Source organism: Vicugna pacos, unplaced genomic scaffold (genome assembly GCF_048564905.1).
Source record: "Vicugna pacos unplaced genomic scaffold, VicPac4 SAC-SAT, whole genome shotgun sequence".
Taxonomy (NCBI): Eukaryota; Metazoa; Chordata; class Mammalia; order Artiodactyla; family Camelidae; genus Vicugna; species Vicugna pacos.
The window spans coordinates 37049351-37064963 of NW_027328721.1; positions in this window are offsets into that span (position 1 = coordinate 37049351).

The following is a 15613-nucleotide window of genomic DNA, read 5'->3' on the forward strand; positions in this document are numbered from 1 at the left end:
GTATGCAGGAAATCCCAGTGACAGAGGCTGGCCCCCCAAGGTCACGGAAGGTATTTCTCAGACTTCCTCGAACAGGGAACACGTGTGACTGAAGAGAGCTGCGTGGAGTTGTCTCTCGAGCTCCCCCAAACACTGACAATGGTTCCGGAATCTTTAGCGTGGGGAGGTTCCACCAACGGTCGGCAGCGCGTGGGTTCTAACGGGATGCCTGAGCTCGTCTCCCCTGAGTGTTTTCCAAATATCTCTGTGTCAGGGAATGCTAGGAGGGGTTTGCAGGAAATCCCAGTGACTGAGGTTGCCTCCCCACAGTCAGGGAAGGTATTTCTCGGACTTCCCGGAACAGGGAACACATGTGACTGAAGAGAGCTGCGTGGACTTGCCTCTCGAGCTCCCCCACGCACTGAAAATGGTTCCGGATTCCTGAGCGTGTGGAGGTTCCACCAACGGTCGGCAGCGCGTGGGTTCTAACGGGATGCCTGAGCTCGTCTCCCCTGAGGGTTTTCCTAATTTCTCTGTGCAAGGGAATGCTAGGGGGGTTTGCAGGAAATCCCAGTGACAGAGGCTGCCACCCCAAGGTCAGGGAAGGTATTTCTCGGACTTCCCCGAACAGGGAACACCTGTGACTGAAGAGAGCTGCATGGAGATTTCTCTCGAGCTCCCCCACGCACTGACAATGGTTCCGGAATCCTGAGCGTGGGGAGGTTCCACCAACGGTCGGTAGCGCGTGGGTTCTAACGGGATGCCTGAGCTCGAATCCCCTGAGGGTTTTCCTGATGTGTCTGTGACAGGGAATCCAAGGGGGGGTTTGCAGGAAATCCCAGTGACAGAGGCTGCCTCCCCAAGGTCAGGGAAGGTATTTCTCAGACTTCTCGTAACAGGGAACACCTGTGACTGAAGAGAGCTGCGTGGAGTTGTCTCTCGAGCTCCCCCACGCACTGAAAATGGTTCCGGAATCCTGAGCGTGGGGAGGTTCCAACAACGGTCGGCAGCGCGTCGGTTCTTACGGGATGCCTGAGCTCGTCTCCCCTGAGGGTTTTCCTAATGTCTCTGTGCCAGGGAATGCTAGGGGGGGTTTGCAGTAAATCCCAGTGACAGAGGCTGCCTCCCCAAGGTCAGGGAAGGTATTTTCGGACTTCCCCGAACAGGGAACACCTGTGACTGAAGAGAGCTGCGTGGAGTTGTCTCTCGAGCTCCCCCACGCACTGACAATGATTCCGGAATCCTGAGCATTGGGAGGTTCCACCAACGGTCGGCAGCGCGTGGGTTCTAACGGGATGCCTGAGCTCGTCTCCCCTGAGTGTTTTCCAAATGTCTCTGTGTCAGGGAATGCTAGGGGGGGTTTGCAGGAAATCCCAGTGACAGAGGTTGCCTCCCCAAGGTCAGGGAAGGTATTTCTCGGACTTCCCCGAACAGGGAACACATGTGACTGAAGAGAGCTTCGTGGACTTGCCTCTCGAGCTCCCCCACGCACTGAAAATGGTTCCGGATTCCTGAGCGTGGGGAGGTTCCACCAACGGTCGGCAGCGCGTGGGTTCTAACGGGATGCCTGAGCTCGTCTCCCCTGAGGGTTTTCCTAATTTTCTGTGCCAGGGAATGCTGGGGGGGTTTGTAGGAAATCCCAGTGACAGAGGCTGCCTCCCCAAGGTCAGGGAAGGTATTTCTCGGACTTCCCCGAACAGGGAACACATGTGACTGAAGAGAGCTGCGTGGAGTTGTCTCTCGAGCTCCCCCACGCACTGACAATGGTTCCGGAATCCTGAGCGTGGGGAGGTTCCACCAACGGTCGGCAGCGCGTGGGTTATAACGGGATGCCTGAGATCGTCTCCCCTGAGGGTTTTCCTAATGTCTCTTTGCCAGGGAATGCTATGGGGGGTTTGCAGGAAATCCCAGTGACAGAGGCTGCATCCCCAAGGTCAGGGAAGTTATTTCTCGGACTTCCCCGAATAGGGAACACCTGTGACTGAAGAGAGCTGCATGGAGTTTTCTCTCGAGCTCCCCCACGCCCTGACAATTGTTCCGGAATCCTGAGCGTGGGGAGGTTCCACCAACGGTCGGCAGCGCGTGGGTTCTAACGGGATGCCTGAGCTCGTCTCCCCTGAGGGTTTTCCTAATTTCTCTGTGCCAGGAAATGCTAGGTGGGTGTGCAGGAAATCCCAGTGGCAGAGGCTGCCTCCCCAAGGTCAGGGAAGGTATTTCTCGGACTTCCCCGAACAGGGAACACCTGTGACTGAAGAGAGCTGCGTGGACTTGTCTCTCGAGCTCCCCCACGCACTGACAATTTTTCCGGAATCCTGAGCGTGGGGAGGTTCCACCAACGGTCGTCAGCGCGTGGGTTCTAACGGGATGCCTGAGCTCGTCTCCCCTGAGGGTTTTCCTAATATCTCTGTGCCAGGGAATGCTAGGGGGGGTTTGCAGGAAATCCCAGTGACAGAGGCTGCCTCCCCAAGGTCAGGGAAGGTATTTCTCGGACTTCCCCGAACAGGGAACACATGTGACTGAAGAGAGCTGCGTGGAGTTGTCTCTCGAGCTCCCCCACGCACTGAAAATGGTTCCGGATTCCTGAGCGTGGGGAGGTTCCACCAACGGTCGGCAGCGCGTGGGTTCTAACGGGATGCCTGAGCTCGTCTCCCCTGAGGGTTTTCCTAATTTTCTGTGCCAGGGAATGCTGGGGGGGTTTGTAGGAAATCCCAGTGACAGAGGCTGCCTCCCCAAGGTCAGGGAAGGTATTTCTCGGACTTCCCCGAACAGGGAACACATGTGACTGAAGAGAGCTGCGTGGAGTTGTCTCTCGAGCTCCCCCACGCACTGACAATGGTTCCGGAATCCTGAGCGTGGGGAGGTTCCACCAACGGTCGGCAGCGCGTGGGTTATAACGGGATGCCTGAGATCGTCTCCCCTGAGGGTTTTCCTAATGTCTCTTTGCCAGGGAATGCTATGGGGGGTTTGCAGGAAATCCCAGTGACAGAGGCTGCATCCCCAAGGTCAGGGAAGTTATTTCTCGGACTTCCCCGAATAGGGAACACCTGTGACTGAAGAGAGCTGCATGGAGTTTTCTCTCGAGCTCCCCCACGCCCTGACAATTGTTCCGGAATCCTGAGCGTGGGGAGGTTCCACCAACGGTCGGCAGCGCGTGGGTTCTAACGGGATGCCTGAGCTCGTCTCCCCTGAGGGTTTTCCTAATTTCTCTGTGCCAGGAAATGCTAGGTGGGTGTGCAGGAAATCCCAGTGGCAGAGGCTGCCTCCCCAAGGTCAGGGAAGGTATTTCTCGGACTTCCCCGAACAGGGAACACCTGTGACTGAAGAGAGCTGCGTGGACTTGTCTCTCGAGCTCCCCCACGCACTGACAATTTTTCCGGAATCCTGAGCGTGGGGAGGTTCCACCAACGGTCGTCAGCGCGTGGGTTCTAACGGGATGCCTGAGCTCGTCTCCCCTGAGGGTTTTCCTAATATCTCTGTGCCAGGGAATGCTAGGGGGGGTTTGCAGGAAATCCCAGTGACAGAGGCTGCCTCCCCAAGGTCAGGGAAGGTATTACTCGGACTTCCCCCAACAGGGAACACCTGTGACTGAACAGAGCTGCGTGGAATTGTCTCTCGAGCTCCCCCACGCACTGACAATGTTTCCGGAATCCTGAGCGTGGGGAGGCTCCACCAACGGTCGGCAGCGCGTGGGTTTTAACGGAATGCCTGAGCTCGTCTCCCCTGAGGATTTTCCTAATATCTCTGTGCCAGGGAATGCTAGGGTTGGTTTGCAGGAAATCCCAGTGACAGAGGCTGCCTCCCCAAGTTCAGGGAACGTATTTCTCGGACTTCCCCGAACAGGGAACACCTGTGAATGAAGAGAGCTGCGTGGAGTTGTCTCTCGAACTCCCCCACGCACTGACAATGGTTCCGGAATCTTGAGCGTGGGGAGGTTCCACCAACGGTCGGCAGCGCGTGGGTTCTAACGGGATGCCTTAGCTCGTCTCCCCTGAGGGTTTTCCTAATTTCTCTGTGCCATGGAATGCTAGGGGGGTTTGCAGGAAATCCCAGTGGCAGAGGCTGCCTCCCCAAGGTCAGGGAAGTTATTTCTCGGACTTCCCCGAACAGGGAACAGCTCTGACTGAAGAGAGCTGCGTGGAGTTGTCTCTCGAGCTCCCCCACGCACTGACAATGGTTCCGGAATCCTGAGTGTGGGGAGGTTCCACCAACGGTCGGCAGCGCGTGAGGTCTAACGGGATGCCTGAGCTCGTCTACCCTGAGGGTTTTCCTAATGTCTCTGTGCCAGGGAATGCTAGGGTGTGTTTGCAGGAAATCCCAGTGAAAGGGGCTGCCTCCCCAAGGTCAGGGAAGGTATTTCTCGGACTTCCCCGGACAGGGAACATCTGTGACTGAAGAGAGCTGCGTGGAGTTGTCTCCCGAGCTCCCCCACGCACTGACATTGCTTCCGGATTCCTGAGCGTGTGGAGGTTCCACCAAATGTCGGCAGCGCGTGGGTTCTAACGGGATGCCTGAGCTCGTCTCCCCTGAGGGTTTTCCTAATGTCTCTGTGCCAGGGAATGCTAGGGGGTTTTGCAGGAAATCCCAGTGACAGAGGCTGCCTCCCCAAGGTCAGGGAAGTTATTTCTCGTACTTCCCCAAACAGGGAACACCTGTGATTGAAGAGAGCTGTGTGGAGTTGTCTCTCGAGCTCCCCCACGCACTGACATTGCTTCCGGATTCCTGAGCGTGGGGAGGTTCCACCAACGTTCGGCAGCGCGTGGGTTCTAACAGGATGCCTGAGCTCGTCTCCCCTGAGGGTTTTCCTAATGTCTCTGTGCCAAGGAATGCTAGGGTGTGTTTGCAGGAAATCCCAGTGACAGGGACTGCCTCCCCAAGGTCAGGGAAGGTATTTCTCGGACTTCCCCGGACAGGGAACTCCTGTGACTGAAGAGAGCTGCGTGGAGTTTTCTCTCGAGCTCCCCCACGCACTGACAATGATTCCGGAATCCTGAGCGTGGGGAGGTTCCACCAACGGTCGGCAGCGCGTGGGGTCTAACGGGATGCCTGAGCTCGTCTCCCCTGAGGGTTTTCCTAATGTCTCTGTGAAAGGGAAAGCTAGGGAGGGTTTTCAGGAAATCCCAGTTACAGAGGCTGCCTCCCCAAGGTCAGGGAAGTTATTTCTCGGACTTCCCCGAACAGGAAACACCTGTGACTGAAGAGAGCTGTGTGGAGTTGTCTCTCGAGCTCCCCCACGCACTGACATTGCTTCCGGATTCCTGAGCGTGGGGAGGTTCCACCAACGTTCGGCAGCGCGTGGGTTCTAACAGGATGCCTGAGCTCGTCTCCCCTGAGGGTTTTCCTAATGTCTCTGTGCCAGGGAATGCTAGGGGGGGTTTGCAGGAAATCCCAGTGACAGAGGCTGCCTCCCCAAGGTCAGGGAAGGTATTTCTCGGACTTCCCCGAGCAGGGAACACCTGTGACTGAAGAGAGCTGCGTGGAATTGATTCTCGAGCTCCCCCACGCACTGACAATGGGTTCGGAATCCTGAGCGTGGGGAGGTTCCACCAACTGTCGGCAGCGCGTGGGTTCTGACGGAATGCCTAAGCTCGTCTCCCCTGAGGGTTTTCCTAATCTCTCTGGGCCAGGGAATGCTAGGGGTGTTTGCAGGATATCCCAGTGACAGAGGCTGCCTCCCCAAGGTCAGGGAAGATATTTCTCGGACTTCCCCGAACAGGGAACTCCTGTGACTGAAGAGAGCTTCATGGAGTTGTCTCTCGAGCTCCGCCATGCACTGACAATGTTTCCGGAATCCTGAGCTTGGGGAGGTTCCAACAACGGTCGGCAGCGCGTGGGTTCTAACGGAAAGCCTAAGCTCGTCTCCCCTGAGGGTTTTCCTAATGTCTCTGTGCCAGGGAATGCTAGGGGTGTTTGCAGGATATCCCAGTGACAGAGGCTGCCTCCCCAAGGTCAGGGAATGTATTTCTCGGACTTCCGCGAACAGGGAACACCTGTGACTGAAGAGAGCTGCATGGAGTTTTCTCTGGAGCTCCCCCACGCACTGACAATTGTTCCGGAATCCTGAGCGTGGGGAGGTTCCACCAACGGTCGGCAGCGCGTGGGTTCTAACGGAAAGGCTAAGCTCGCCTCCCCTGAGTGTTTTCCTAATGTCTCTGTGCCAGGGAATGCTAGGGGGGTTGGCAGGATATCCCAGTGTCAGAGGCTGCCTCCCCAAGTTCAGGGAAGTTATTTCTCGGACTTCCCCGAACAGGGAACACCTCTCACTGAAGAGAGCTGCGTGGAGTTGTCTCTCGTGCTCCCCCACGCACTGACAATGGTTCCGGAACCCTGAGCGTGGGGAGGTTACACCAACGGTCGTCAGCGCTTGGGTTCTTACGGAATGCCTAAGATCGTCTCCCCTGAGTTTTTTCCTTATGTCTCTGTGCCAGGGAATGCTAGGGGGGTTTGCAGGATATCCCAGTGACAGAGGCTGACTCCCCAAGGTCACGGAAGCTATTTCTCGGATTTCCCCGTACAGGGAACACTTGTGACTGAAGAGAGCTGCGTGGAGTTGTCTATCGAGCTCCCCCAAGCACTGAAAATATTTCCGGAATCCTGAGCGTGCTGAGGTTCCACCAACGGTCGGCAGCACGTGGGTTCTAACGGAAAGCCTAAGCTCGTCTCCCCTGAGGGTTTTCCTAATGTCTCTGTGCCAGGGAATGCTAGGGGGGTTTGCAGGATATCCCAGTGACAGAGGCTGCCTCCCCAAGGTCAGGGAAGGTATTTTTCGGACTTCCCCGAACAGGGAACACCTGTGACTGAAGAGAGCTGCGTGGAGTTGTCTCTCGAGCTCCCCCACGCACTGACAATGTTTCCGGAATCCTGAGCGTGGGGAGGTTCCACCAACGGTCAGCAGCGCGTGGGTTCTAACGGAATACCTAAACTCGTCTCCCCTGAGGGTTTTCCTATTTTCTCTGTGCCAGGGAATGCCTGGGGGATTTGCAGGATATCCCAGTGACAGAGGCTGCCTCCCCAAGGTCAGGGAAGGTATTTCTCGGTCTTCCCCGAACAGGGAACACCTGTGACTGAAGAGAGCTGCGTGGAGTTGTCTCTCGAGCTCCCCCACGCACTCACAATGGTTCCGGAATCCTGAGCGTCGGGAGGTTCCACCAACGGTCGGCAGCGCGTGGGTTCAAACGGAAAGCCTAAGCTCGTCTCCCCTGAGGATTTTCCTAATGTCTCTGTGCCAGGGAATGCTAAGGGGGTTTGCAGGATATCCCAGTAACAGAGGCTGCCTCCCCAAGGTCAGGGAAGGTACTTCTCGGACTTCCCCGAACAGGGAACACCTGTGACTGAAGAGAGCTGCGTGGAGTTGTCTCTCGAGCTCCCCCACGCACTGACAATGGTTCCGGAATCCTGAGCGTGGAGAGGTTCCACCAACGGTCGGCAGCGCGTGGGTTCTAACGGAAAGCCTAAGCTCGTCTCCCCTGAGGGTTTTCCTAATGTCTCTGTGCCAGGAAATGCTAGGGGGGTTTGCAGGATATCCCAGTGACAGAGGCTGCCTCCCCAAGGTCAGGGAAGGTACTTCTCGGACTTCCCCGAACAGGGAACACCTGTGACTGAAGAGAGCTGCGTGGAGTTGTCTCTCGAGCTCCCCCACGCACTGACATTGCTTCCGGATTCCTGAGCGTGTGGAGGTTCCACCAAATGTCGGCAGCGCGTGGGTTCTAACGGGATGCCTGAGCTCGTCTCCCCTGAGTGTTTTCCTAATGTCTCTGTGCCAGGGAATGCTAGGGGGGGTTTGCAGGAAATCCCAGTGACAGAGGCTGCCTCCCCAAGGTCAGGGAAGTTATTTCTCGGACTTCCCCAAACAGGGAACACCTGTGATTGTAGAGAGCTGTGTGGAGTTGTCTCTCGAGCTCCCCCACGCACTGACATTGCTTCCGGATTCCTGAGCGTGGGGAGGTTCCACCAACGTTCGGCAGCGCGTGGGTTCTAACAGGATGCCTGAGCTCGTCTCCCCTGAGGGTTTTCCTAATGTCTCTGTGCCAGGGAATGCTAGGGGGGGTTTGCAGGAAATCCCAGTGACAGAGGCTGCCTCCCCAAGGTCAGGGAAGGTATTTCTCGGACTTCCCCGAGCAGGGAACACCTGTGACTGAAGAGAGCTGCGTGGAGTTGATTCTCGAGCTCCCCCACGCACTGACAATGGGTTCGGAATCCTGAGCGTGGGGAGGTTCCACCAACTGTCGGCAGCGCGTGGGTTCTGACGGAATGCCTAAGCTCGTCTCCCCTGAGGGTTTTCCTAATCTCTCTGGGCCAGGGAATGCTAGGGGTGTTTGCAGGATATCCCAGTGACAGAGGCTGCCTCCCCAAGGTCAGGGAAGATATTTCTCGGACTTCCCCGAACAGGTAACTCCTGTGACTGAAGAGAGCTTCATGGAGTTGTCTCTCGAGCTCCGCCATGCACTGACAATGTTTCCGGAATCCTGAGCTTGGGGAGGTTCCAACAACGGTCGGCAGCGCGTGGGTTCTAACGGAAAGCCTAAGCTCGTCTCCCCTGAGGGTTTTCCTAATGTCTCTGTGCCAGGGAATGCTAGGGGTGTTTGCAGGATATCCCAGTGACAGAGGCTGCCTCCCCAAGGTCAGGGAAGGTATTTCTCGGACTTCCCCGAACAGGGAACACCTGTGACTGAAGAGAGCTGCATGGAGTTTTCTCTGGAGCTCCCCCACGCACTGACAATTGTTCCGGAATCCTGAGCGTGGGGAGGTTCCACCAACGGTCGGCAGCGCGTGGGTTCTAACGGAAAGGCTAAGCTCGCCTCCCCTGAGTGTTTTCCTAATGTCTCTGTGCCAGGGAATGCTAGGGGGGTTGGCAGGATATCCCAGTGTCAGAGGCTGCCTCCCCAAGTTCAGGGAAGTTATTTCTCGGACTTCCCCGAACAGGGAACACCTCTCACTGAAGAGAGCTGCGTGGAGTTGTCTCTCGTGCTCCCCCACGCACTGACAATGGTTCCGGAACCCTGAGCGTGGGGAGGTTCCACCAACGGTCGTCAGCGCTTGGGTTCTTACGGAATGCCTAAGATCGTCTCCCCTGAGGTTTTTCCTAATGTCTCTGTGCCAGGGAATGCTAGGGGGGTTTGCAGGATATCCCAGTGACAGAGGCTGACTCCCCAAGGTCACGGAAGCTATTTCTCGGATTTCCCCGTACAGGGAACACTTGTGACTGAAGAGAGCTGCGTGGAGTTGTCTATCGAGCTCCCCCAAGCACTGAAAATATTTCCGGAATCCTGAGCGTGCTGAGGTTCCACCAACGGTCGGCAGCACGTGGGTTCTAACGGAAAGCCTAAGCTCGTCTCCCCTGAGGGTTTTCCTAATGTCTCTGTGCCAGGGAATGCTAGGGGGGTTTGCAGGATATCCCAGTGACAGAGGCTGCCTCCCCAAGGTCAGGGAAGGTATTTCTCGGACTTCCCCGAACAGGGAACACCTGTGACTGAAGAGAGCTGCGTGGAGTTGTCTCTCGAGCTCCCCCACGCACTGACAATGTTTCCGGAATCCTGAGCGTGGGGAGGTTCCACCAACGGTCAGCAGCGCGTGGGTTCTAACGGAATACCTAAGCTCGTCTCCCCTGAGGGTTTTCCTATTTTCTCTGTGCCAGGGAATGCCTGGGGGATTTGCAGGATATCCCAGTGACAGAGGCTGCCTCCCCAAGGTCAGGGAAGGTATTTCTCGGACTTCCCCGAACAGGGAACACCTGTGACTGAAGAGAGCTGCGTGGAGTTGTCTCTCGAGCTCCCCCACGCACTCACAATGGTTCCGGAATCCTGAGCGTCGGGAGGTTCCACCAACGGTCGGCAGCGCGTGGGTTCAAACGGAAAGCCTAAGCTCGTCTCCCCTGAGGATTTTCCTAATGTCTCTGTGCCAGGGAATGCTAAGGGGGTTTGCAGGATATCCCAGTAACAGAGGCTGCCTCCCCAAGGTCAGGGAAGGTACTTCTCGGACTTCCCCGAACAGGGAACACCTGTGACTGAAGAGAGCTGCGTGGAGTTGTCTCTCGAGCTCCCCCACGCACTGACAATGGTTCCGGAATCCTGAGCGTGGAGAGGTTCCACCAACGGTCGGCAGCGCGTGGGTTCTAACGGAAAGCATAAGCTCGTCTCCCCTGAGGGTTTTCCTAATGTCTCTGTGCCAGGAAATGCTAGGGGGGTTTGCAGGATATCCCAGTGACAGAGGCTGCCTCCCCAAGGTCAGGGAAGGTACTTCTCGGACTTCCCCGAACAGGGAACACCTGTGACTGAAGAGAGCTGCGTGGAGTTGTCTCCCGAGCTCCCCCACGCACTGACATTGCTTCCGGATTCCTGAGCGTGTGGAGGTTCCACCAAATGTCGGCAGCGCGTGGGTTCTAACGGGATGCCTGAGCTCGTCTCCCCTGAGTGTTTTCCTAATGTCTCTGTGCCAGGGAATGCTAGGGGGGGTTTGCAGGAAATCCCAGTGACAGAGGCTGCCTCCCCAAGGTCAGGGAAGTTATTTCTCGGACTTCCCCAAACAGGGAACACCTGTGATTGTAGAGAGCTGTGTGGAGTTGTCTCTCGAGCTCCCCCACGCACTGACATTGCTTCCGGATTCCTGAGCGTGGGGAGGTTCCACCAACGTTCGGCAGCGCGTGGGTTCTAACAGGATGCCTGAGCTCGTCTCCCCTGAGGGTTTTCCTAATGTCTCTGTGCCAGGGAATGCTAGGGGGGGTTTGCAGGAAATCCCAGTGACAGAGGCTGCCTCCCCAAGGTCAGGGAAGGTATTTCTCGGACTTCCCCGAGCAGGGAACACCTGTGACTGAAGAGAGCTGCGTGGAGTTGATTCTCGAGCTCCCCCACGCACTGACAATGGGTTCGGAATCCTGAGCGTGGGGAGGTTCCACCAACTGTCGGCAGCGCGTGGGTTCTGACGGAATGCCTAAGCTCGTCTCCCCTGAGGGTTTTCCTAATCTCTCTGGGCCAGGGAATGCTAGGGGTGTTTGCAGGATATCCCAGTGACAGAGGCTGCCTCCCCAAGGTCAGGGAAGATATTTCTCGGACTTCCCCGAACAGGGAACTCCTGTGACTGAAGAGAGCTTCATGGAGTTGTCTCTCGAGCTCCGCCATGCACTGACAATGTTTCCGGAATCCTGAGCTTGGGGAGGTTCCAACAACGGTCGGCAGCGCGTGGGTTCTAACGGAAAGCCTAAGCTCGTCTCCCCTGAGGGTTTTCCTAATGTCTCTGTGCCAGGGAATGCTAGGGGTGTTTGCAGGATATCCCAGTGACAGAGGCTGCCTCCCCAAGGTCAGGGAAGGTATTTCTCGGACTTCCCCGAACAGGGAACACCTGTGACTGAAGAGAGCTGCATGGAGTTTTCTCTGGTGCTCCCCCACGCACTGACAATTGTTCCGGAATCCTGAGCGTGGGGAGGTTCCACCAACGGTCGGCAGCGCGTGGGTTCTAACGGAAAGGCTAAGCTCGCCTCCCCTGAGTGTTTTCCTAATGTCTCTGTGCCAGGGAATGCTAGGGGGGTTGGCAGGATATCCCAGTGTCAGAGGCTGCCTCCCCAAGTTCAGGGAAGTTATTTCTCGGACTTCCCCGAACAGGGAACACCTCTCACTGAAGAGAGCTGCGTGGAGTTGTCTCTCGTGCTCCCCCACGCACTGACAATGGTTCCGGAACCCTGAGCGTGGGGAGGTTCCACCAACGGTCGTCAGCGCTTGGGTTCTTACGGAATGCCTAAGATCGTCTCCCCTGAGGTTTTTCCTAATGTCTCTGTGCCAGGGAATGCTAGGGGGGTTTGCAGGATATCCCAGTGACAGAGGCTGACTCCCCAAGGTCACGGAAGCTATTTCTCGGATTTCCCCGTACAGGGAACACTTGTGACTGAAGAGAGCTGCGTGGAGTTGTCTATCGAGCTCCCCCAAGCACTGAAAATATTTCCGGAATCCTGAGCGTGCTGAGGTTCCACCAACGGTCGGCAGCACGTGGGTTCTAACGGAAAGCCTAAGCTCGTCTCCCCTGAGGGTTTTCCTAATGTCTCTGTGCCAGGGAATGCTAGGGGGGTTTGCAGGATATCCCAGTGACAGAGGCTGCCTCCCCAAGGTCAGGGAAGGTATTTCTCGGACTTCCCCGAACAGGGAACACCTGTGACTGAAGAGAGCTGCGTGGAGTTGTCTCTCGAGCTCCCCCACGCACTGACAATGTTTCCGGAATCCTGAGCGTGGGGAGGTTCCACCAACGGTCAGCAGCGCGTGGGTTCTAACGGAATACCTAAGCTCGTCTCCCCTGAGGGTTTTCCTATTTTCTCTGTGCCAGGGAATGCCTGGGGGATTTGCAGGATATCCCAGTGACAGAGGCTGCCTCCCCAAGGTCAGGGAAGGTATTTCTCGGACTTCCCCGAACAGGGAACACCTGTGACTGAAGAGAGCTGCGTGGAGTTGTCTCTCGAGCTCCCCCACGCACTCACAATGGTTCCGGAATCCTGAGCGTCGGGAGGTTCCACCAACGGTCGGCAGCATGTGGGTTCTAACGGAAAGACTAAGCTCGTCTCCCCTGAGGGTTTTCCAAATGTCTCTGTGCCAGGGAATGCTAGGGGGGTTTGCAGGATATCCCAGTGACAGAGGCTGCCTCCCCAAGGTCAGGGAATGTATTTCTCGGACTTTCCCGATCAGGGAACTCCTGTGACTGAAGAGAGCTGCGTGGAGTCGTTTCTCGAGCTCCCCCATGCACTGACAATTGTTCCGGAATCCTGAGCGTGGGGAGGTTCCACCAACGGACGGCAGCGCGTGGGTTCTAACGGAATGCCTAAGTTCGTCTCCCCTGAGGGTTTTCCTAATGTCTCTGTGCCAGGGAATGCTAGGGGCGTTGGCAGGAAAACCCAAGTACAGAGGCTGCCTCCCCAAGGTCAGGGAAGGTATTTCTCGGACTTCCCAGAACAGGGAACATCTGTGACTGAAGAGAGCTGCGTTGAGTGGTCTCTCGAGCTCCCCCACGCACTGAAAATGGTTCCGGAATCCTGAGCGTGGGGAGGTTCCACCAACGGACGGCAGCGCGTGGGTTCTAACGGAATGCCTAAGTTCGTCTCCCCTGAGGGTTTTCCTAATGTCTCTGTGCCAGGGAATGCTAGGGGGGTTTGCAGGATATCCCAGTGACAGAGGCTGCCTCCCCAAGGTCAGGGAAGGTTTTTCTCGGACTTCCCCGAACAGGGAACACCTGTGACTGAAGAGAGCTGCGTGGAGTTTTCTCTCAAGCTCCCCCACGCACTGACAATTGTTCCGGAATCCTGAGCGTGGGGAGGTTCCACCAACGGTCGGCAGCGCGTGGGTTCTAACGGAAAGCCAAAGCTCGTCTCTCCTGAGGATTTTCCTAATGTCTCTGTGCCAGGGAATGCTAGGGAGGTTTTCAGGATATCCCAGTGTCAGAGGCTGCCTCCCCAAAGTCAGGGAATTTTTTTTCGGACTTCCCCGAAAAGGGAACACCTGTGAATGAAGAGAGCTGCGTGGAGTTGTCTCTCGAGCTCCCCCAAGCACGGACAATGGTTCCGGAATCCTGAGCGTCGGGAGGTTCCACCAACGGTCGGCAGCGCGTGGTTTCTAACGGAAAGCCTAAGCTCGTCTCCCCTGAGGGTTTTCCTAATGTCTCTGTGCCAGGGAATGCTAGGGGCGTTTGCAGGATATCCCAGTGACAGAGGCTTCCTCCCCAAGGTCAGGGAAGATACTTCTCGGACTTCCCCGAACAGGGAACACCTGTGACTGAAAACAGCTGCGTGGAGTTGTCTCTCGAGCTCCCCCACGCACTGACAATGTTTCCGGAATCCTGTGCGTGGGGAGGTTCCACCAACGGTCGGCAGCGCGTGGGTTCTAACGGAAAGCCTAAGCTCGTCTCCCCTGAGGGTTTTCCTAATGTCTCTGTGCCAGGGAATGCTATTGGGGTTTGCAGGATATCCCAGTGACAGAGGCTGCCTCCCCAAGTTCAGTTAAAATACTTCTCGGACATCCCCGAACAGGGAACACCTGTGACTGAAGAGAGCTGCGTGGAGTTGTCTCTCGAGCTCCCCCACGCACTGACAATGTTTCCGGAATCATGAGCGTGGGGAGGTTCCACCAACGGTCGGCAGCACGTGGGTTCTAACGGAAAGACTAAGCTCGTCTCCCCTGAGGGTTTTCCAAATGTCTCTGTGCCAGGGAATGCTAGGGGCGTTTGCACGATATCCCAGTGTCAGAGGCTGCCTCCCTAAGGTCAGGGAAGGTACTTCTCGGACTTCGCCGAACAGGGAACACCTGTAACTGAAGAGAGCTGCGTGGAGTTGTCTCTCGAGCTCCCCCACGCATGGACAATGGTTCCGGAATCCTGAGCGTCGGGAGGTTCCACCAACGGTCGGCAGCGCGTGGGTTCTAACGGAAAGCCTAAGCTCGTCTCCCCTGAGGGTTTTCCTTATGTCTCTGTGCCAGGGAATGCCAGGGGGGTTTGCAGGATATCCCAGTGACAGAGGCTGCCTCCCCAAGGTCAGGGAAGGTACTTCTCGGACTTCCCCGAACAGGGAACACCTGTGACTGAAGAGAGCTGCGTGGAGTTGTCTCTCGAGCTCCCCCACGCACTGACAATGGTTCCGGAATCCTGAGCGTGGGGAGGTTCCACCAAAGGTCGGCAGCGCGTGGGTTCTAACGGAAAGACTAAGCTCGTATCCCCTGAGGGTTTTCCTAATGTCTCTGTGCCAGGGAATGCTAGGGGGGTTTGCAGGATATCCCAGGGCAGAGGCTGCCTCCACAAGGTCAGGGAAGGTACTTCTCGGACTTCCCCGAACAGGGAACACCTGTGAAGGAAGAGAGCTGCGTGGATTTGTCTCTCGAGCTCCCCCACGCACTGACAATGGTTCCGGAATTCTGAGCGTGGGGAGGTTCCACCAACGGTCGGCAGCACGTGGGTTCTAACGGAAAGCCTAAGCTCGTCTCCCCTGAGGGTTTTCCAAATGTCTCTGTGCCAGGGAATGCTAGGGGCGTTTGCACGATATCCCAGTGACAGAGGCTGCCTCCCCAAGGTCAGGTAAGGTTCTTCTCGGACTTCCCCGAACAGAGAACACCTGTGACTGAAGAGAGCTGCATGGAGTTGTCTCTCGAGCTCCCCCACGCACTGACAATGTTTCCTGAATCCTGAGCGTGGGGAGGTTCCACCAACGGTCGGCAGCGCGTGGGTTCTAACGGAAAGCCTAAGCTCGTCTCCCCTGAGGGTTTTCCTAATGTCTCTGTGCCAGGGAATGCTAGGGGAGTTTGCAGGATATCCCAGTGACAGAGGCTGCATCCCCAAGGTCAGGGAAGGTATTTCTCGGACTTCCCAGAACAGGGAACACCTGTGACTGAAGAGAGCTGCGTGGAGTTTTCTCTCAAGCTCCCCCACGCACTGACAATAGTTCCGGAATCCTGAGCGTGGGGAGGTTCCACCAACGGTCGGCAGCGCGTGGGTTCTAACGGAAAGCCAAAGCTCGTCTCCCCTGAGGGTTTTCCTAATGTCTCTGTGACAGGGAATGCTAGGGGGGGTTTTCAGGAAATCCCAGTGACAGAGGCTGCCTCCCAAAGGTCAGGGAAGGTATTTCTCGGATTTCCCCGTACAGGGAACACCTGTGACTGAAGAGAGCTGCGTGGAGTTGATT